Source organism: Rhinolophus sinicus, chromosome 17, assembly GCF_057876585.1.
Source record: "Rhinolophus sinicus isolate RSI-liver-muscle chromosome 17, RSI-T2T, whole genome shotgun sequence".
NCBI classification, from domain to species: Eukaryota; Metazoa; Chordata; class Mammalia; order Chiroptera; family Rhinolophidae; genus Rhinolophus; species Rhinolophus sinicus.
The window spans coordinates 56,848,563-56,870,119 of NC_142517.1; the positions used below are offsets into that span (position 1 = coordinate 56,848,563).

Below are 21,557 nucleotides of genomic sequence, written 5' to 3' on the forward strand. Positions count from 1 at the left end.
TAAATAGACTCAAGTATCGGATACTTCCTCCTGCATCCTCAGTTCATACTCGTATTGGTAGCCTTTGGCAATAGGAAGAGGTAAAAGATAAATTTCCACTTAGACTTTCAAAGGAACATGCCTCGGAGGCGCCGTTTCCATACGTCTACACAGCCTTTTTCCATGGGGAGACAACTTGTGGTACATACGTCTTTTTTATATTTGGGAGTCTTAACGTTTGCTATTTAGCTGTTTTACCATCTCAGTCCTAGCAAAGGCACCAGGATGAGCCTTTGAGTCAAGGATGTTACTAGATCTGGTGTTGGGCTAGTTCTTTGGAGAACTGTTCCATGGAAACTTCACCAATCCCCATCCTCAACTTTACTCATTCTCAGTTATTTGGTTATTTGAGTAGTTGTCCCTTTCCTGCATTCCATTTTTCTCCTGCATATCATTAACTCACTATTATAATAACGATCGTTTTCTCCAATTACCATTTTTCATGACATTTCACATTACTTCTATTTTTAATCTTACTAATATAAATGTTTTTAGCACATAATTTTTGCAATCATTACCATTAACTTCAGGACGTTCTATCTTATAAATACCACCTGTTTTTCTCCAGATTAAATAAGCCTAGAACCTTTTACACATTTTAACCTAAATCTCAAAATATGTGCCCCAATTCTGATCTTATTTCTCTACTATCAAAATAGAAAGATCAACAAAATTCAAGTTAGACTCTAATATTATATCCTTGCTTCTTGTATGTTTCCTGGACTAGTTAGGTGAGTTAATTAGAACATGGTTTTGATGACTTCAAATTTACTGTCTCCGTAGGCCAGTTAGCTTTATTGCACAAACTATGCTCCAAAACCAAAGACTAAATCCTGTCAGCTATCTCTTGGATTCAAATTTAACCAGATGAGCTATATGGCACATTCAGAATACATTCCATCACTGGAACAAACATTCTGGTGACCTATCAGGTAGATGTCACACACTACTGTATCTTCTTTTAGCATATCACTGTGAATTGTTTCAAGAGTTTTAAGACTGTTATCTTTAATAAGTGATAAGCTGCTAACTCTTATTCAACTTAGGTCTATTCACAAGGTCTCCCACTTAGTACTTGCATAGCTAATTTAGGTTACTGAGTACACCAGTAAACAGGACCCAGCTTTACATAAACCAAGGAATCAAGATCATTTTGAAATTCTATTTCTGTCTTCCAAGATTTTAGAAATTACAACCACCTAATTGTCATTCACAAGCATCAAGTTCTTATTTCCACCAACACCCAGACAACAGGGAAAAAATACAGAACAAAGACAGTTTCCCAGAATGCCCATATCACTGATCATAACTCATCTCGTAGGACTGCTATTAATCTTAGGAATAAAGTATATTCACATTTTAAAACCTTATGTGCATAGTGGTTGCAAAACCACAATGCTATACAAGCACAGCTTGATTCAGTAAGTGGAATGGAAGAGTGAAAGGAACTATGTATTATGTGCCAGGAAGAGTGGTACTTTTTCTTTATATGTTCTCAGCTAATCCTCAAAACTCTGAGGTAGTAGTCTTTGTTAACTTGGAAAAAAAAAGGCGGAAGAAGAACAGAAAAGTCAAGCAACTTACAGTGTAAGGGATTTGATGACAGCCAGAATCCTAGCTCTGTTACTGTATGAGAAGAGGTTTCTACTTCTAGGTTTAGCTGTATGTGACCAAGTTAGCTGTATGTGACTCTGGGCAACTTAACATCTCGGAACTTCACTTTCCTCATCTGTAAAATGGAGTTTAAATGAGACACTTCATGTCAAAGCCTAGTATACAGTAAGCTTACTCAGTAACTATTAGCATTGATCAGAGTCAAACAACTAGTTAAGAAAGTCAGAAATCAAACTCAGGTCTGATTCTCCATGCTTTTTCTACTACAGTATGCTATAGCTGCCAACCCACAATTATCCACATTCTTGAAACATGACAAAGATGGGAAACTGATATTACCTAAGTGAGATAACTATTAAGAGCTAATTAAACCAACAGAAGTATTTTAGCTCTAATATTTAATAAGCAGAACCAAGCAGAAATTTCATCAGAAGATGGATACTACTTAGACATTCAGGGTTATAGAGCTTTGTTCTGATTACTATAAAACTATTTTCCTATGTAGGAATTTATCCAATTTATCTCAAATCACTTGTAATTAAAACTTAATTACCAGAAGTACCCCAAATAAAACTTCCTGGCTGGCCTGCACAAAGAAATCAGCCCTTCTACTACATAATTTGAACACTGCATCAAATTGAGGACTCGGCTTTATTTTCAAAATAAACTGCTACTTAATATTCTATTTAGGGGGCAGCCGGTTAGCTCAGTTGGTTAGAGCAAGGTGCTCTTAACCACAAGGTTCCCAGTTCAATCCCCACATGGGCCACTGTGAGCTGCGCCCTCCACAACTAGATTGAAACAACTACTTGACTTGGAGTGGATGGGTCCTGGAAAAACACAAATAAATAAAACCTAAAAAATATATATTTTATTTATATATAACTGTACTACTTATAAATTGAGGCAACCAAACAGTGTCATCACTTTTCCTACCCAATCCCCTGACCAAAAACAAGCTTTGTCGTTCTAACAATGTTCAAAAATCTCACTTAACCATCTCACCTCACCTAATGGTGGATATCGCAAAAGCAACAATAGTAGCAAAAGTAAATTTCCATAACCATTATTAATAATAGGCTTACTATTTCAAACAACTTCCAGGAACTGATTTGCCTTAAAAAAGGGGTTGCTAAACCAGAATGAGGTGCCTACATACATATTTTGGCAACTGTAGCCTATTCCTTTTGAGAAAAGAATGCTACTTATATTCGAGTGAAACAAAATTAATAAATGTGCCTTGGTAGAGAGGCTGAGTTCTAACCAAAGGTAGAGCATGTAAATGTCCTTCAAAGGACAAATCGCCTTTAACTTTAGCTACAAAGCCTTTAGAAGATAGTGTTCATTTTGTAATAATTTTTTACGTTCCTGCATTTTAGATTTTTTTTAAATTCTAACTTCTGACTCATAGATCTGAAATAGTCATTACATATACTAGTGTTCTCATTTAGCTCAGAACCCTATGTAGGAAACATTGGTTTCTGTTTCTAGGTTTACTACTCCATACCCATTCATTTTGCACTAATATAACCACTAAATATAGCTCTAAGACACTGATGATTAAAAGTAGTTAATTATGTTAGTGATTCATACCTCCTATGTCCAGATACCAAGATCCAAGGATGTTCTGTCAGATCTGTGAGAAGAGGAAACGATAAACACCTGTCAAAAAAGCTTTCCAAACTGGGAAGCTACTGTCAATCCTCAATCTGATTCACTCGCTACCCACCGTCCGGGGGGGGGGGGGGGGGGGGGAGGAAAGAGAGATCATACATCGACCAGAACCTAACTTTGTGAAGGGAATGAGCAGAAGCAAAGGCCATAAAGAGAGTAGACACCTAAGAATTAGAGGAAAGGGGCCTGGTTTTTCTAGCCCTCGTTATGAGTCAAAGTGAGAGGCCTTAATGAAGCAGTTAGAAGTCACTTTTCCTCTCTGGGCCTTAGTTTATCTGTAAAGTGCGGTGACTGGCAAGGAGCTCTACCGTTCCACGGCTACCGGCGCACTCGATTCCTTCAGTCAGCACCCGCAGAAACCCATCAAATGACCTGCCAGCATCCCTACCTTCAACCACACCATCTCCCGGACTTTCTACACGGGCTGGTGCAACATCCCTCTCCCAACACAAGGAACACAAGGAGAAGAAGCCCCGACACAAGGGACGTGTCCAAACCAGGCCTTCACACCCACAACGTGGATCGCTCCTTCTCGCCTCACCTGTCCTAGGAGACATTCCGTAGTCTCAGAGCGCCCCTCTACACCCCCCACACCCCTCCCCCGAAATGATGCCCCATTCTGGCCCGCGGAGGCCGAACACAAGCTCACCTGGTACCCACCACCCCGACAATACCGTTCGCCTCCTCCAAACTCCCCCCCCCCACCACCCGCTCCATGCCCCGCTAACCCTGCCCTCCAGCGCCCCGAGAAAGCCCGGGCCACTCACCGGCCGCCGCTGCCGCCGCGCCGTCTCCTCCGCGGCCTCCAGGCCGGAGCACCCCAAAGGCCACCCACGGGGGGCCGGGGCCGCGGCCCGCCGCTGTCGCCGCCGCCGCCGCCGCCTAGCCTCAGCCCAGCCCCATCGCCCTCGACAGGCGCCGGCGGCCGCGGGTCGCTCGGGCTCAAGGAGCCGCCGCCGCCGCCGCCGTCGCCGCGCGCTGCGGCTGGGGTGAGAGGAGGGAGGCGCCGCGGCGGGGCCCGGGCCGAGCCCGGCGCTAGGGTGTCCGCGCGCTCCTCCCGCCTGCGGCGGCGGCGTGCAGCCGGACAGAGCGAGAACAAGGGAGGGCGGCAGTGGGAGGCGGGCAGGGGAGGGGGGCGGTCTGCAATCCGAAACGGCTTCCCCCCGCCAGCTACGTAGCGAACCCCCCTCCCCTCCGCGGTGGCGCCCAGATCTAGCTGCGGGGACAGCCGACAGGCGGGCGGTAGAGCGCGCCGCAAGCTCGGGACTCCCGCGCCGGATGTGAGGTCACGTGGTTGCCTCATCCCAGCGCAGAGGGCGGAGGGGCGCAAAGGGGACGACGGGAGGGGCGGGACCATACGGTGGGCGGGGCGATGTGACAGGCCCCGCCCACCCCTCGCCTTTTTAGCCCCCCCCCTCCGCCCAAGCGACTGAAGAAAAGACTGCATTTGGGAGGGCACTCTAAAAAGAGTTAAGTGTTAGGGACGGGGTTACTAACGGAAGACGGCTTTTTTTCCTTTGGCGGGAGGAAGTGGAATATGCCACTCTGGCCGTGCAAAGACAAGATGATAATCCAAATCCCTGTTTTATGAACAGGGAAACTGAGGCTCAATAAGGACCCTAGACTAGACTTGCCCGGAGTCAAGGTCACAGAGGAAGCTTGTGCTAGAATGATGGAGAGGAAGCCAGATCTTAGCTCCCAATCCAGGTCTCTTTTATTCCTTAACAGCACCCCATGCCTTCCAAACACAAACAAAAAACTACAATTCTCATCTGACAACTGGCTCGGCGCGCCCTGCCTCGGGCGGAGGACTGGGAGGCGTACCAAGTGACAGATCCCCATGCCCACTCCCCCCTCCCCTGCGGGAAGGAGTTTCTTCAAACAGTGCTGGATGCAAATTAAATACTTCCCTCCGCAGAAGGTTTATCTCCCAGCAGAGCCCCGGCCGGATATACAAATCGCGAGTTTGGTTTTCGCCGCGTCCCTTCTGCGACGCGAGAGCGCACTCTGTCACCTGCTGTCTCGGCCTTGGGCCATCTTTCCGCCCTAAGTCTGCTTCGCCCGCGCTTGTGAGACCCGGCGATCAGGCGCGGGCGAAGTAAACGTAGGTGTTGTTAGTCCACCTTGCAGCCAACAGAACTTTCATTTGCTTGAGTCTAAGAAAGGGAGGGGACGTACGGGTTGGCCCCTGGTCCGCGACACATGGTGACACCTCATCTGGGGCAGCACACCGCCCTGGCAAGTCCACGGCACCGATGCCACCTCACCAGGAGCCAGGAAAAAGCTGCTCCTGGCCCTGCCGTGTAGGGCGTGGTGGTGTGGACAGCACCCCGGACAGGGATGGATCCACACCTCTCTTCCCAACACCTGGGCTCAGTCTCACTGTTCATTCGTTTCAAACTTCACTGTGTCCAAATGATTAAATGAGATAGGGGTGTGGGAGTGTTGGGCAAACTGTGAGAAGTTGTCTCAGTGGAATTCAGCTCTTAAAGCCTCTTCCTCCGCCTCTCCCGGCTCCTTGGCTCCTGGCTGTTTCCCCTCAGCCTTTAAAAAAGCTCAAGTCTCTCAAGTCCTAAAAACAAAACTATTGAGTCAACCCGAAATGCCCTCTCCACTCAGTTTCCAAGTGTTTCTCCCCCTCTCACGCAGACCACTTAAACAGTGGTCTCCCCTGGCTGTCTCCACTTCCTCATTTCTCAACACTTGGCTATCTGGCTGGTCTTTTCTACACACACACACACACACACACACACACACACACACACACTTACGCGCAGAACACACCCTTGACCCCACTCAGACAAGAATAATCCGTGACCTTCAGACCTTCTCTCTCTGGATCTCTGCTTCATTTAACACCTCAGATGACTCTCACCTTCTGGAATCTCAATACTACCATGGTTTCCAAAAGAGTGTACTCTCCCAATACTCACATCTCTGTAAATAAAACCTCTGCCTCCTTTGGTGGCATCCTTAAATGACACCAATTGTGAATCTGCACCTTAAATGAAAAACTTCACTCTAAGTCCACAGCTCCTCTCACCCCACTCTCTTAGGAGACCACGTGCCTCCACCCTCATGGTTTCAACTAGCAAGTCAGCACTCTCCAGCCCAGACCTCTTCCATAAGTTAGACCCATAAGTTACATTCAACTGCCTGTCAGGCAGTTCTATGTAGATATCATTGGGGCTCCCCAAACTCGGCATGTCCAAAACTGAACTCATCCTCTACCTCCATAACAGCTGCTCCTGCAGCTGTTGGCACCACCATCTACAGTCATCGGAATTGGAAAGTTGGGGATGCGTGAGTCATTCTTGATTCAGCTCTTTGCCTTATTTGATCACCCAGTCCTATCTATTCCATCTCCGTAGTAAGCCTCAAATCCCTACCTCCGTTCCCCCTGGCACGCATCTAGCCATCCTTTTCAGCCTGATCTTTTGCAGCAGCCTCCTCACAGTCTCCTTCAGACAAACTTGTTCTCCACTCAGCCTCCAGAATGAACTACCTAAACTGTGCTCCTATTTAAAAATCTTGCAGAGGTTCCCCCTGGCTTCTGGTTGCATGTGTACCTCCAAGGCAGCCAGCATCAACGTGTCAATGCACTCGGGCTTCTAAAAGACCGTAAGAACACAAGAATTCAAGAAGCAGCCAAAATCCCCAGAAAAAGGTAACACATGCCCAGGCAAGGGGAAACTATAGGCAGAAAAAGAGCAATTGAGTATTTCCAAAAATTCCCTGCTAGAGTTGTTTTGGCTATGGAAAGAAGCGAATTTGGACACTGATGGGAGGAGAGGCTGAGTCACTGAAAAAGGCTTGAGCATGTTTATAGGCTGCGGGAAAGATGGAGCCAGGAAAGGAGGAGATGCCAGAAGTCAAAAAAAGGAGAGATAGAGAGCGAAGCAAGTCCTGAGAGGTTCTAGAAGGCTTGTTGATTCTCCACCCAGGATGATTCTGGGCAGAGCCTCTGTTCATACTGGGCCTAGCTCTGCCCTCCTCTGAGCCTACTCATTCCTTCAAGACCCACCCATGATCACAACCCTCCCAGTGAATAGACAGCAAATAGACAACAACCCTCCAGTAAGCTCTAACTTTACTTGCCACAAAGACTACTTCACACTTCCTCCATCCTCAAAAGCTCCATCCTTGCATGACCTCCCGTCTCACCATCACCTTACCTCTTATTTCACTGAGAAAATGCAGATTGTCAAGAGGGAACACTCACAAATCTGCACATTACCCCACACCTGCGTTCCGTGTCTCTCTCCCTCCAGTTTTTGCAGAGGATCAATCAATGCTTCCTGCTGAGAGAGCTAACCCTTCACAAATACTATCCTAGGCCTCCCAAAGGTCACTGCTGTGGCCAACACCAGTGGACATTCTTTCTAGCTCTCTCAGCAGCATTTAGCTCCCATTCTTAAAATATTTTGATAACTCTCTTTTGGAATTCTTCCTCTTTTTTTTTTCCCACTCCTTCTCAACCTATTGTGGATGCTTCCTCTATTCTCTAAATGGTACTATTCCCCAGGGCTCAGTCCAAGACCCATTTCTCTCTCTACACCAGTTTCATTGTTGTTTTTTTATATCTGTTATTTATCAATGTTACAAGAGTTTTGGATGGGCTTTAGGGGGTTTATAAATTCCTTAAACTTGAATGCAGGTACTTTTAAAGGAAGAAGTAGAGCGTTCATCAGCTTCTCAAAGGCGTCTGGGACCCAAAAAAAGGCTAAGAGCCCTGATTCACATGCGCTCCCCCAGCTGACCTCATCCCCATGGCTGAAGCTAAGATGTGTATGGACATCAGTACTCTCCATGGTTACTAATACCCACAGCCCAGGTCTCTCTTCAGTGTCCCTGAGCCATACTTCCCTCTCACCTTCACATGACGACTCTCCGCTACTTCATACATTCACTTACCCAAAACTCAACTCTTGCCCTACTTCTCTACACCGGCTCCTTTCTCAGCCTTCTCAACCTTCACAAAAGGCACTACCCATCTAGCTGCTCAAGCCAGACATCTTGGAGTCATTCTTTCCAATCTAATACGAAATCCATTTCAAATCCTTCCACATGTCTCTATACTGCCACTAGAATAATCCAAGCTGCCTCTGTTTATCACCTGGAACTACTGCCTTAGTCCCCAACTGATTTCCCACTTTCACTCTTCACTGCTTCCAATCCATTCTCACACAGCAGCCAGAGTGTATTACTGAGTGTGACTTGGAGCGTAGTTCTCCATGAAGGCTTTCAAGTGCTTCCCATTTCACTGAGAATAAAATGTGAACTTCTATGACCTGCAAGGTCCACTGTTGTTTATGTCCTGCCCATCCTCCTCCTTCACTGGCACTCATCCACCCCACCCCCCACCCCGACCCGGCTCCTCTCACCCAGATTTTCTTCCCTACCTTACCTCCTTCCAACCACAGTGGACCTTCTTTCAGTTCCTCAAACACATCAAGCTCTTCCCTGCCTCAGGGCCTTTGCAAAACCTTTTTTTCTCTTCCCTTTTTTCCTTGCCTGGCTCTTACAAATTTCAGCTCTGGTCTTAAATGGGCATCCACCAGTTCTTGAAAAAGGCGTTCCTCAGACACTCATTCTTTATTTTCTGATGACTTCCATTTATTTTCTTTATAACTATTACTATAATTTTAATTACTTGTGAGTTTATGATTGTATTTAACACCTGCCTCTGGGCTCTGTAATGATGGGGACCACCTGTAGCTCCAGAATTTTTCTAGAAGGGTCTTAAAAAGTGGCAATCCTTTTGGAAGAGGAAATGAGTATTTGTCTTGAGGCTGTGTTTGCATGGCATTTATTAAGATTGGAAAAGTATCAGTTGTCCATTTTGTAAGTGGGGAGACGGACTTTGGGAATTATGGGGAAGGGGCACATAGTTTCTCCTCTCCGTCCCCCCCAAGCAATTTCTTGCTGCTACTGGCAGAGACTGAGTTGATTTATCACTATAGACCCAGCACGGGATGAAGCCTGGCACACTTGACATGCTCAAATGTTTGTAGTCTGACGAATGAATAAGTGAATGAATGAACTACAATCAAACATCAAATGCTTTCCCTGGCTCCCACGCTGAGAATCTCTCTTCCGTGCATCTTTTTCCCATCATTTACAACCTTGAATCACTAGTGTCTGTTTATTGACACTGTATAGTGTTTGTGTCTTCCATGAGTCTATGTCATATTCATGTTGTTTTTTACAGTTCTGAATATTTTCAACAATGCCAATACTAAAAGTAGCGGTTACTATTATCTGTATTTTTTATAAAGAAACTGAGGAAGTTTTAAATGTATTAGATCATTAAATCTTTAGAATAATCCTAGGAAGTAGGTACTATTATTATCTCTCTGTTTCCAGATGAAACTGAAAAAAATACCACAGCACTCACTGCCTTTCCTAGAAAAAAGTGGCCCTTAAAAGTACTTTGATTATGGTGTTTGCCTAACAAGCTCTCTTTCCTTTAGCTCCTCCTAAGCTGTCTGTCCCTATTTAGCTTGAACCATGAAGGTGTGTCTGTCTCTCTCTCTGTCAATTTATCTCTCTCTCTCACAAGTGTGTGTGTGTGTGTGTGTGTGTGTTGGAACAGGAACAGGGAGCAAAGCTGTGAGTCAGATGTCTAGAAATCAGAGTCCAGGGGCCAACACTGAGTAGTTTGTGTTGCTAAGCAATGTAATATTTATTTATTTAAATTTTTTTTTTGGTCTCTGCCACAAAGCAATAGCCAGTGGCCCAGCATTCTTCTCAGGCCACCGTGCCCTGGGATGTGGTGCGTCACGTGCCACTGAATATTGTTTACCAGCTCTTTATTTAGGACATAGGGTTCCTGCTGGAGGAGTGCTCACTGTTGACATACAGCCAGTCATGTGCTAGTAAGCGAGTCTTCCAAGAGGAAGGCAGCACCTGCCAATTTCGTGGTGTAAATACTCCCACCACAGACAATTTCAAGCTATCAACAGTTTAAGCTGCTCACAAAATTCCTGAAAATTTAGCAGTCTGTTCTAATAAGCTGACATAAACCAGCTCCAGCACGCTGCTGCTTGTAGTAACTCCTACTGTGGACGGGGAGAGGAAAAATACAAGCAGCCCTTTAACTGATGGTTTTAGGGGGTGAGGCCTGACTCATACACTGTTATAAGAAATTTCCCTATGTTTAGATGTAATGATTTCACCTCTGATGAGTAAAGAGCAATTGTACCAGAGCTGGGAAAATGAGATTCAAAGCTTAGCCTTCTTTGAAGTAGAGTATTTCTTTCTTAGAACTTCAATTTTAATGGGAGTAATATTACCCACCTCACAAAATGGTTGATTATCTAACAAACACTTATATGCACTTACTATCTGCTAGGAACTGTTCAGTACTTTACAAACGTACTTATTTAATCTTATAACAACACTGTGGCGTAAGTACTATTATCAATCTAGAAATGAAAAGATCAAAGCACAGAGAAGTTAACTAACTTCTCCAAGGCCACACAGCTAGCAAGTAATAGAACCAAGGTATGAACCTGGCTCCAAAGTCCATGCTTTTACCCTCTAGAGCCCCAAGTCAAAGCCAGCCGATTATTTTTATAAATAGAGGTGTATTGGAACACAGCCGTGCTCATTCATTTACACATTACCATGGCTGTTTTTGTGTTACAATGGCAGAGTTGACCAGTTGTAACAGAGACCATATGACCTACAAAGCCCAAAATATTTACTATCTGGCCCTTCACAGAAAAAGTTGGCTGACACCTGCTCTATGGTGTCCTCCCTGTTCATATAGAATGAGACAATAGTTATTACTAGGAGCCTAGTAGGCCCCAGGTTCAAGCTGGCTTTGAAGTTGGATTCTGTGCCAATAATACAAGTAAAAAATAATGTCAAGATTTAACTGTACCCTAACATCTGTACTATAACAATTATGTCAGTGAACTAGCATTAAACTTCAGTAACAAATGATCCATGAAAATGTGTATTAACAGAAACATATATCTGACTTCATGGGATCCCAACATCCCAGGGTTGGAATTAATTCAGAGGTTGTTCATCCCAACCCTGACTTTCTACTTGGGGATATTGTACTGGGTTTCTGAAGTTAATGCTGTAAATCCCTTACGATCATCCCTTGATTCCTGCAGGATCATTCCTCTATATCGACATGGGTTTTTTTGCACAGTAGAGCAAAGGTACCTCTTTTATGGGGCTCAGGCATCAGGTTCATGTCTCCATACCTGTCATCTGACTCCCTGGCAGCTCCACCATGTGGCTATTTCAGATGCCAAGCAGAGAAACTCCTCAAACTATCATTGACTGGCTTCCTATATACTAGTAGTTAAAAACTTTCCCTAACCTTTGCAGCTACTTCCTGTAAGCCTCACAGGGACTGCTAGTCACTTGTGACCTATTTTCAGATCTGGCAGTTCTGGCTTCTAGAGCAAATGATGAACAAATCCAGCTACAGGTGGTCCAAAGTCTCCTTTGCACTCCTGGCAACAAAAAAGAATTGCTCAGTGAAAGGATTGTCAGTCTTACTGGCTCCTGACTGCCTCACTCAGGTCAGCAGATTTTCATTGCACTATAAACCACGGATCAATATCTCAAAACCACCATAAAGCTGTTTGATAAAGATAGTTGCTTCCGTGTAAAGAAAAAGAACCCATTTGCTCTTCTTGTTTTGTTTTTGTTTTTGTTTTTTTCTCAAAGCAAAGATGCCTCACCAGAATTGGTAAATTAAGGCAATGCTGATAAAGCTCCCATGTGGATGTCCCATCGCCATAGAATTTCTCTCACAAACATTTCAAAAGTGAGTTGATCCAAAAACACGCCTCCACCACGAGGTTACCCGTAATCTAATCCAGTCTGGCAAGCAGAGTCCAAACAGCTCGAGGTTTCGCAAATTCCACAACAGCTGCAGGCACAGAATAAAAGAGAGCAAGGTTTCAATGTGGAGATCACTAGAAAAATCTTGCTGTTTCCACGTTGTTCTTTGTCACTACACTCCTTAAATACATTTAAGTAGCTCATATCACCAGCCAACTACCAAAGTGAAACCTCTTGGGTTTTACTAAAAGTTTCTTTTATAATCTTTTAAATTTATGTGTGTGTTTTTTCTGGGCGGGGGTGGGGGGAGGGCAGGTATCTTTAAATAAATGTATAAACTTAGTTTCGTTTTTTAAATATACTCGTACATAAATTTGAGGCAGACTCAGGACCCTAAAGATCTCCAACATTCCTTCAAGTCGTACCTAATAGGTTTTTCAGGTTCCTAAAATACTTGATTTTATCTTTTCATGAGAAATTACACGTTCCCACAAACAAAAATCATGTCCAGCTCCACCCTCCTTCTACCCATTCAAATATTCACCGACTAATTACAAGCTCCAATAGAGAAGGCAGAGTTGTATTCACCTTTTTTATCCCCCACAACATGTGGCCACAGTAGTAGGTGGTCAATAATTGTTATTGTTGATATGTAATCTCCACGAAGTCAGGAACTTTCTTGATGTTGCTCATTCCTATAACCCCAGCAACCAGAACAATAACCTCCAGGTAGTAGTTACTCAACAAATATTGAATAAATGAGCCTATAGTTTTAATAAATGTGGGAGAAGGAAGTTTAGAATTCTTAACATTTTTCTCAGTAAATTTGGCCTGCTTTGTAAAAGTCAGGGACCAACCAGAGAATTAGAATCTGGAGGAGATATAAAGAGATTTATTGTAATGGATTGACCTATACAATTGTGAGGACTGGCTCGGCAAGGCTGAAATATGTAAGGCATGTATGTCTTCAGGAAGGGCCGACTAGAATTCTCAGATGAATTTCTTCAGAGAAGCCTCAGCTCTACTCTTAAGACCTTTCAAATGATTGGATTAGCCTACCCACATTTTTAGAATAATTTCCCTTACTTAAAAGTCAAGTGATTATGGAATGTAACCGTATCTACAAGATATGAGTACCTTTATAGCAACAACTAGATTAGTGTTTGAAGAACTGGAGATATGGCCTAGCCAACTTGATACACAAAAATGACCACATCCTCCAAATACCTATTTTGGAACTTTGGTAGTGACTCCTTCCATATATATATTTATTTCCTTTTCTTATTTTTTATAAGAAGGACTAATTTTAAAATATTCCTTTATGTATCAAGTTTCTTTAGAAATGTTCACATCCTCTGCCCTAGATATTTTAATTATAGAACCCTAATAATATAACCTAGGTACCTAGGAAGGTATTAATATTCCCACATTGCCAATGAAGAAACTCAAACATGAGTGACTTACCCAAGGTCACATAGCTAGGTAAGTTGAAGAACGAGAGTGTCCCTCCAAAGCCATTTCTCCTCTATTACCCTATACAAGAAATTGAAACAGAAAATGCTTATATAGATATGGTCACTTCGATATCTTTTATACTGGGGGAAAATGGAAGAAGGGAAAACCTAAAGCTCCAAAGATAGTCAGCAAAATTGGAATATAATTTATAACACATCCACATATGGAATATTGTGCAAACATTTAATAGTACATTTACAAAAGACAGAAATAATAAAGATTAGAGTAGAAACAAATTGAATAGAGAATATAAAAGCAGCAGAGAAAATTGATGTAACCAAAATTTGATTCTTGGAAAATTTCAACAACATTGACAAACCTTTAGCTAAGTGACCAAAATAAAAGAGAGAGGACTCAAGTTACTAAAATTAAGAATGAAAGAGCACCTCATTACTGACCTTACAGAAATAAAAAGAATTGTAAAGAAATACTATGAATAATTGTATGCCAACAAATTAGAAATCCAGACAAGATGGATACATTCCTAGAAAGACACAAACTACCAAAACTGACTTAAGCAGAAAAAAAATCTAAATAGATCTATAACAAGTAAAGAGGTTGAATTAATAATAATAATAATAATAATAATAATAAAAACTTCCCACAAAGAAAAGCTCAGGATCAGGTGACTTCAGTGATCTGTTCTACAAACATGTAAAGAAGAAAACCAGTTCTTCACAAACTCTTCCAAAAAATAAAAGGGAAAACTTTCCAGCTCATTCTATAAAATCACTATTCACCTAATAACCAAAAAAAAAAAAAAAAAAAGACATCACAAGAAATATCCCTTATGAATCTTAACACAAATATCTTTAAAAAACGACTAGCAAACCAAGTGCAGTTACATATAAAAAGAATTTTGCACCGTGACCAAGTAGGACTCATCCTAAGAATGTAAAGGTTAGTTTTACATATGCAAATCAGTAAAGGTACTACACCATGTTAATAGAATAAAGGACAAAAACCACATGATCATATCAATAGATGCAAAACTAGTATTTGACAAAATTCAATACCATTTCATGATAAAAACGTTAATAACAAAGTTCATAGCAGCATTACTCACAATAACAACAACAACAAAAAATGGAAACCATCCAAATGTGCATCATCTGATGAGTGAATAAACAATATGTAGTATATCCTACAATGGAATATTATTTGGCAATTCAAAAGTGAAATATTGATAACATGTTAGAACATGATACATGTTACATGAATCTTGAAAACAATATGCTAAGTAAAAGAAGTCAGTCACATGTTATATGACTCCATTTATATGAAACGTCTAGAACATGGAAATCCATAGAGTAGTGTTTGCCAGGCATAAGGCGTGGGGGGAGGGGATGAAGAGTGAGTGAATGCCAATGAATACAGGGTTGCCTTTTGGGGTTACAAAAATATTCTGAAATGAGATAGTGGTGATGGTTATACAACTCTGTGAATACGCTATAAACCACTGACTTGTACACTTTAAAAAGGTGATTTTTATAGCTGTAAATAATATCTTCACAAAGTTGTTATTTCTAAAAATTGTGTATTTACAAAGGATTTTAAATAACATAAAGCCTCCGGGCTATGGTTCAGCTGTGCCTTTACTTAAACCTTATATACTTCCAGGTACCATAATTCAATTCTTTCATCAAATTAGGCAACCAGAAGGCTCCAAATGGAATCATATTAATCTAGTGCCTCATAGCATCCCCCTAACAGGTTCATCTAAATAGCTTCCCTACAGTTTGTTTCTAAGTTGCTATAATAAACAGCCGTATGAAGCTTACTTCTGCATTTTTTGCCCAAACACTGAGACTGAAAAACAAAACAAAACACTGAGACTATTGCCCATCCCATCAACACATCACTCATTATTTCCTGATTGTAAAATACTTCATGGGGACGGCCAGTTAGCTCAGTTGGTTAGAACGTGGTGCTCTTAACAACAAGGTTGCCAGTTCGATCCCCACATGGGCCACTGTGAGCTGTGCCCTCCACAACTAGATTGAAACCACTACTTGACTTGGAGCTGATGGGTCCCGGGGGAAAAAAAAGCACATTTGAAAAAAAAAAAACTTTATGAAAACTTTAGGTTGAATTTAAGAAAAGCAATGTCCCTTAGGAATTACCCTTTCTGATAATCAAAACTATAGAACTGATTGTAACTTCTTTTTAACCTTGGAGAAAGCTCAGTTGAACCAAAACAATAATGCTGATTGCAATGATTTTAACATATTTGTATCACCATTTTTTCTTTCTGGTTTTCTTCCTTTATTCATAATTTGCTATTTTATGGCACGGAATTTTGGTGTAAGTCACCCCAAATCTCAATATTTATTTGAAGGATTGGTCCAGGATTTTGGACTAAGATTCAATATTTAACTGTACCTTACATTAAATTAAATCAAGGTTTTTCTATATTGGCACTATTGACATTTTGAGCTAGATAATTTTGTGTGTGCCGGGGGTGGTGGGGCAGGAGAGAAGCTGTCCTGTGCATTGAAGGATAGTTAGGAGAATCTTGGCCTCCACTCACTAAATGTCAGTAGCAACTTCCCAGTTTAACAACCTAAAATGTATTCAGAGATTGCCAAATGTCCCCTGCAGGACAAAATTGCCCCTGATTGAGATCCGCTGCATTAAATCATTGAGAAACTGACCCTCACCATTCTTTCCAGTAACTCTTGAGAAGTGTCAGAAATTCATCACTCTGGATGGATAGGTGATAGATAGATAGATAGATAGATAGATAGATAGATAGATAGATAGATAGATATAGATACTTTGCTCACTTGAGATGAATCAAGGACATCTCTGCACTTGGTGTCAATCCCTGAAGCGGAGATGCTTCCATGTAGATCTTCTCATTTTACAAAGAAAGAATTTTCTGATCTATTATTTCATTTGAGCCCAATAATCCATTGAAAAGGAAATTATTATTATTCCAATTTTTACATGGTGAAAACCAAGGGCCATGGAATGAAAACAATCAACTCCAGGGCTAAATTCCAAATTCAGTGCTGCTCCTCTCCCTGCTGTGGAAAGCTTGCCTCTCTCTCCTCTTCATATATAACCATGTCCACCTCCCTTGTACACCTCCCATGAGGCGTGGAGTACTATAAGGCCAAAGATGATCTTCTAAAGTGCCAACACCTAAAATAGCATTTAATCTAGTCAATACCTAGAAAATGGACACCCCCTCCCAGATTGCACTGTACTTCAATTAAAACTCACAGTTTCCATTAGAGTTAACTTCCTGTTTATAGGGAATGTAGAGGGTAGAGAAATGAGTTAGACACTAATAGGGAACAATCAATCAAATCCAGAAGTGGGGACATTCTACAAGACAACTGGTCTGAACTCTTCCAAAAAGTCAGTATCTTGAAAAATAAACAATCAGAAAACAAAACCACAGAGGGATTATTTTAGAATAAAATAGACCAACAAAACATAACAATCAAATGCAATGTGAGAACCTTGATTAGAATCTTGGGAATATGTAAAAGGAATTCTTAGAATGAAGGGCATTTTGAATTTAGACTGGATATGAGATTGTGGAATCAGTTTTAGTTTTCTTAGATATGATAATGGTGCTGTGGTATCATGAGGAGATTATTCTTAAGAGATACTTGCAGAAAGTATTTTGGAATAAAGTACCATGATATCTGCAATTTTCAAATGGGTCAACGACAAAGATAGATAGATAGATAGATAGATAGATAGATAGATAGATAGATAGATAGATAGAATAAATAGTAAAATGTTACAATAAATAGTAAAATATTAACTTTTAAAGAAATTTAAATGGAAGATGCATAGAAGTTTGATGTACTATTCTTTTGATTTTTCTGAATGTACGAACTATTTTCATAATGGAAAGTTGAGGGGAAATTAACAAGCCTCCTTAATGTACTGATTCTTAAAGAGTTACCCACAGATCGCTTTGGGTTGGGTGGCCCATGTTGATGTTTCAAGGACTCTATAAACTCCCAACAGCTGTGAGTAACATCTTGTGTGCGACGTAGCTCTACATTTTTCAGGGGAGAAGTTCTATAGCTCTTGTCCAATATTTTCAGAAGGGCCCCATGACTCCAGAAAGCCTGAAACCTTGAGGCTTATCTGGAGATTTTAGGTCTGGTGGCTGCCAATGTGTGAGATTTTTGGACTTTGAGATATTTCCTTGCTGCTCAAATCACAGGTTGGAGATGGCTGCCTAAAGTCATAGGATCTTAGAACTAAAAGGAGCCTTAGGAATGTTCTAATTCAACCCTGGAGACAAAAGCTCTGAAATAGGCCTTGTCCAAGGTCAGGCAATTAACTTAGTGGTAGAGGGAGAGGCAAAGTCCAGATCTGATTCCAAGAACCAGTCTTGTCTGTCAGTCACTTGACCTCTTCCAGTTTCTGTGTAGACTCCAAAAGCCAACAAACGTCCTTGTGCAGGCTACACAGCCAACCTGACCCTCTTCCCCTCCCGCTTCCTTCTCTGCTATCCCCTCCTATTACCCTACCCGATTCACTCTTCACCTGCCACATGGTCTCCTTGGGGTTCTTTGGACATAACCAGCACCTCCCCCCTTAGGGCCTTTGCTCTGTGTTCCTTCTTGCAATGCTCTTCCTCCAAGTATCTGCTTGGCTAACTGGCCCACCGTCTTCATGTCTGCTCAGGTCTTTCCATGTGACTCACCACCTGTTTAATACTGCAACTCCCTCCGCCACCACCCCAACAATACTTGGTCCTACTGATTACTTTTTCCATATCCCCTGTCACCTTCCAACACCCTATACGATTTTCTTGTTTATTCTGCTTTTGTTTATTGTTAATTTCCCCCATTGGAATATAAGTTCCACAAGGGCAGAGATCTTTGCTTAATTTGCTGGTATATCTCAAATGTCCAGAGCAGTAAAAGAAAATACTCAGTATTGGAAATTTTTGCTCTCTGCAAATCAGGACTTAATTTCAACTTGTCTTGATAAAGAGGACCACAAAGAGGCAAAAAAGAAAACAAAAAAAACACACACAAAAAACAAAAGTGGGGTAGAGGGTTATACTGGGTGGGTGTTTTCATTATTTGAAAGGTTGGATTTAAGCTTTGGGATTGATGAAACATATGAATGGGGATATGACCAGTAGCTCAGCCCCGTCTTGCCCAATGTCGGGGAGCCCTGCTCTGTACAGGAAACATATCTTCCCGCCTGAGGGGTTACATGTTGCAATTTTCTTGTAATAAGTTCCTAAATGTTTAATACGTGAATGACTTCCTAATAGGGTGTTGATTTACGACATCACAGGCATAATTAAGAGGCATCAATTCAGGTCTGCCTGGATTAAGTTTAAAGCCCGAAAGCTTAGCTTTCAGAGCCAAGCAAATCAGAAAATGGCATGTGCACGAGGCAGAGTAACATTTACACACAAGCTGAAACTTGCAGCTGTGTTTTGCTAAGATCCCGCCTTTGCTTTAGGCCCACTGGGTTTCACCTTGTTCTGAGTGTGTGAGTGAAGCTAAGATGAATCCAGAGGGCTGAGGCCACTGTGGGGCTCTGTAGTGGGTTCCATAAACAGTCACTCTGTGGTTTTTAAACTTTCAAAGCAGACCCTGATCTAGTACGTATTTATGGAGATGGGTCCACACTCATCTACAAGGGTGGATGTGGGCATTCATTGCCGAATTTCACCAGAAACTGAGGCTAAACTCTGAGAGGAAAAACTGTTAACTTGGGGCAGCTGAACACTCCATGTGTTTTGCTAGTAACTTTTCATTGCAAACATGGTGTATTATCTTACCGTGACCTCAAGTTGTATGAACAAATAAATGGACTGACTGGTAAGGGACTTGGAAAAATTCTGACAAAATGTGGCCAGGTTTTCTTTCTTCATCCTCAGCATGTTTCACAACTGAGCCTTTCAGAATGTTTTCTCGAATCACAAAACTCTCTTCCTTGTGGGCCCATCTCATCCCTTTATTTGACACAAGGTTACCTGAATCATTACTGGACTCTATTCATATTGACAAATCATCACCTCTGCTCACATATTTCTGGATTGCCAGACATAAAAAAAAGACGTTTAATGAGTTCCTTAAAAAAAAAAAAAGCCACGTTTTTTGTGGTTGTTGTTGCGGTCATTCATTGAAGAACTATTTAATGAACGACTACTGTCTGTTTTAGAATATGCCAACCACTGGAGAAACAATGGTAGAAAAACACTGCTCCCGTTCCAAGGAGTTTACAGTTTAGGCTAGCAAAACAGAAATAAGGAACCAGGAAACTGAAATACAGAAAGAGAGATGCAACAAAGGAGGTAAGGACAGATTGTTGTGGAGACTTCCTGGGGACGTAAGGAAGACTTTCAATAGGAAAGACCAGCGGTACAAATTTCTGAAATAGGAAGCACTAACAAAGACAAACATCCATAATGCCACTATCCGGATGAGGCACTGTGAACATTTTCCATAGTTTTTCAGTCACTTTTGATTCATTTCAATATAATTGTGCTCATCCTGAAGGTAGAATCTGTTATCCCACTTTTCCCCCACTTACTGTAAGAGCATAAGATTTTCCCCCACATTATTCAAAATTGATTGTAAGCCTTGTTTTAGTTATATGAATATGCTATAATTCGCGTATCCAGTTCCTTATTGTTCATTATTTATATTGCTTTCATTTATACTAATTAATTAATTCTGCATTTATTGAACTCTTACCTTTCAAGAGTCAGGCTCTGGGCTGGTTTGAGGAACTAACATGAATAAGTCGAGACCTCCAGGAACTCAAATGGTGGAAGGAAAGTGACTGGGAAGCAGACGTCTACATTTAATACAAGGCGACAAAAGGAGGCACAAGGAGTTGTAGTAACCCAAAGAGGAAACGGCTTACAAAGTACCACAGACTGGTGGCTCAACGCAAAAACAGAAATGGATTTTCTCATAGTTCTGGAGGCTGGAAGCCCAGCTGAAGGTGTCAGCAGGTTGGTTTCTTCCGAGGTCTCCTCCCTGATTTGGTCCCCACCTCACTGTGTCTTCAGATGGTTTTTTCTCTGTGTGCTTGCTTATCCAGTGTCTGTGCTTCCACATCTCATTTTTCAGATTGGATCAGAGTCCACCCTAAGGGTCTCCTCTTAACACAATCACTGCTTTAATAGCCCTGTTTCCAAACACAGTCACATTCTGACACATTGGAGGCTGGGTCTCAACACATGAATTCAATTCAGCCCAAACCATTTAGTGATAGAAATGCTTTTATGAGGTGACACAAAGATGCAATATATATATATATATATATATATATATATATATATATATATATATATATATATATAAAGGCCTATATTATATAAAGGCATATGTGTAAAGGCCATGAGAGAGTATGCAGCATGTTTATGGGAACTACAAGTATTCCATGTGACTAATGCAATGGGATGGAGAGAAAAATGGAGAGAACAGAGGCAATGATAAATAATTCTGGAACATGTAAACCGTTGTCCAAATTTCTGATTGTTTCACTGAGATTGACTTCAGTGGAATGACTTAACCAAAGGATGGGTTCTCCCCACATCTCCCCTCACTCACCATCTCTCACTCTTTCACCATGTTTTCTGTCTTGATACTTAGCCAATCATTGAAGTTGCCTGTGGGTGCTGGTTAAAAGGGGATCCCCAAAGCCTCTCCCATAGAGGTTTATAGAGATTCGGCCCTTGTTTTAGGTTTCAGTCATTGTTAGTCGTCAGCAGCCTGCTATCTCTCCAGGGAGCCATGGATATACTTCTACTGTGTTTCCCCGAAAATAAGACCTAACGAGAAAATAAGCCCTAGCATGATTTTTCAGGATGACATCTCCTGAACATAAGCCCTAATGCGTCTTTTGGAGCAAAAATTAATATAAGACCCAGTCTTATTTTCGGGGAAACACAGTAT

The 21,557-nt window shown here is 41.8% G+C and overlaps 1 protein-coding gene and 1 long non-coding RNA gene across 5 annotated transcripts in view; both read right to left on the reverse strand.

Moving 5' to 3' along the window:
* The window catches only part of ATP13A3 (ATPase 13A3), a 78,646-nt gene extending 74,419 nt beyond the window's left edge, over positions 1-4,227 (reverse strand). For 3 of the 4 annotated variants that reach the window (XM_074329650.2, XM_019723306.3, XM_019723285.3), the window contains exons 1-2: positions 4,095-4,190; positions 3,247-3,289 (exon numbers count right to left, since the gene is read on the reverse strand). The gene's annotated coding sequence lies outside the window, so the exon portion shown is untranslated. Of the gene's footprint in view, positions 1-3,246; positions 3,290-4,094 lie in introns of all 4 variants that reach the window. The other variant, XM_019723300.3, reaches the window with a different exon arrangement.
* A 5,153-nt stretch (positions 4,228-9,380) lies between these two features.
* Positions 9,381-20,487, reverse strand: LOC141572656 (uncharacterized). Its single transcript, XR_012497976.2, has 3 exons — positions 20,349-20,487; positions 13,603-13,671; positions 9,381-12,226 (listed from the first exon to the last, which is right to left on the reverse strand). It is a non-coding gene; the product is annotated as an uncharacterized LOC141572656 (long non-coding RNA).
* Between the last annotated feature and the right edge of the window lie 1,070 nt (positions 20,488-21,557).